This window comes from Condylura cristata, unplaced genomic scaffold, assembly GCF_000260355.1.
Source record: "Condylura cristata isolate star-nosed mole 26May11 unplaced genomic scaffold, ConCri1.0 scaffold00029, whole genome shotgun sequence".
Classification (NCBI taxonomy): Eukaryota; Metazoa; Chordata; class Mammalia; order Eulipotyphla; family Talpidae; genus Condylura; species Condylura cristata.
Window position 1 is genome coordinate 1,671,544 of NW_004567130.1, and position 1,558 is coordinate 1,673,101.

A 1,558-nucleotide genomic window follows, 5' to 3' on the forward strand; every position below is an offset into this window, starting at 1 on the left:
CAGGGCACCGGCCTCAAGGCGGGGAGCTGGTCCCGTCACCAGAGAAACACCAGCCTATCAGGGAAGATGCTGGGCCGGGCAGGCGGGCGACCCTGAAAATTTAGAGCACGTAGAGGAACCAGGGAGGGACCCAGAGGCCCAGATCGGTGGGTGAGCAGATCAGAGGAAGGTTCTTCTGTTCAAGACTTTTGATTATTTTCTAAAGAAGCACTTGAGAAGAAAAATTTCTCTGAAGAGAGATTTAAAATGCGTTGAGTTCACCAGTATTTGTTGTTTTGTTGTTTTTTTGTTCTTTTGTTTTTTCCCAATCAGGACAAATAGATAAAAACATGGAAGGCCTAACCCCTGCTAAGCCCCAAAGTACATCACGGGGAACACTCCAATTATTTGGCCTCCAATGAACTCAGGCTGCAGAAAGGGAGACTCCAGCACAAGGGCATGGAAACCCAGGCCATCTTCTGGCCGCCCCTCCTCCCGCCCCCCAGGACTAAGGGCAAGACCGTGGAGGAGGGGCTTCCTTACTCCCCACTCCCACAGGCCATCTGGGGAGAGACAGAGGCGACAGGATCCTCTCCTGTCGCAGCCCCTTAGCGCCCAGGCCCCTTGAGTGTGTGCTTTTGCTGACGGAGCCTGAGCTGCTCTCGGCCCAGGAACCCTGCTCTGCCCCCCCTCCCTCCACCCCCAGCATAAATGAGTCAAAACTATAGCAAGTCGCCTCTGCTCCCCAGGTCCTCCCTGGGCCAGTGACAGCGGCCGGACACCCACCTGGGGGGTTACACCCAACCTGCATGGGGGCTCCAGGCCAGAGCTGGTGGGCCCCAGATCACCTGGGCCCCTTGGGATGGGGTGCTCAGAAGGGCGGCTGAGTTAAAAGTCTGAAAGCCAGGCCAAGAGCCTGGAAAGGCTTGTGATCGTCCAGCAAGCAGGCAAGCTGCCCTGGGGGCAGGGCAAAGAGTAGGCTGAAGCGAGAAAGCAGGAGGCCTGGGGAGCAGGGAGCTGGACAGCCCCACCCTCCCCCACAGGCCTCGGCACCCACCAGGACAGCCGGGGGCCACCAGGGCCATTTCTGGTTCTTGGATTGCAATGGCCTCTGGAGACTCCCTGGCCCCTCAGCCTCTGGGGCTGCTTACCCCTCCAGTGCCCCTTGAGGCTTCAAACTGCACATAGTACCCCTCAATAAGTGTCAATGAATATCCTGAAGAGGGAACAGCACCCAGTTAAGAAGGTTCCCAGGGCAGGCCTCCAAGCTCCCGGCATGCAGGGCTCCTTCCTCAGCCAGCTCCCACCTGTGCTGAGCCAGCAACCTCCCTCAACTGGGCCTTCCGCTGGCCCCACTTAACCCCAGCCAGACTCTCTAAATGCCTCCAACAGTTTCCTGCTGCCCCCTGGAATTGGTTCCACAGACTGGAGTGACCTGCCCCTAGTCCCCCTCAGACATTACCTCCTACCCGCCCCACACCACCTCCTTCCTCGGTCTCTACCCCACCTGCTCACGCCCTTCCAGCACCCTGACAGGTCTGCCCGTGGCTGCCTCAAGGGCCTTTGCACTGCCATTCTC

General features: G+C 58.7%; 1 protein-coding gene across 3 annotated transcripts in view; it reads right to left on the minus strand.

The window, feature by feature from the left end:
- The window catches only part of SCARB1 (scavenger receptor class B, member 1), a 70,377-nt gene that overhangs the window by 4,828 nt on the left and 63,991 nt on the right, over positions 1-1,558 (minus strand). The window lies entirely within an intron of this gene.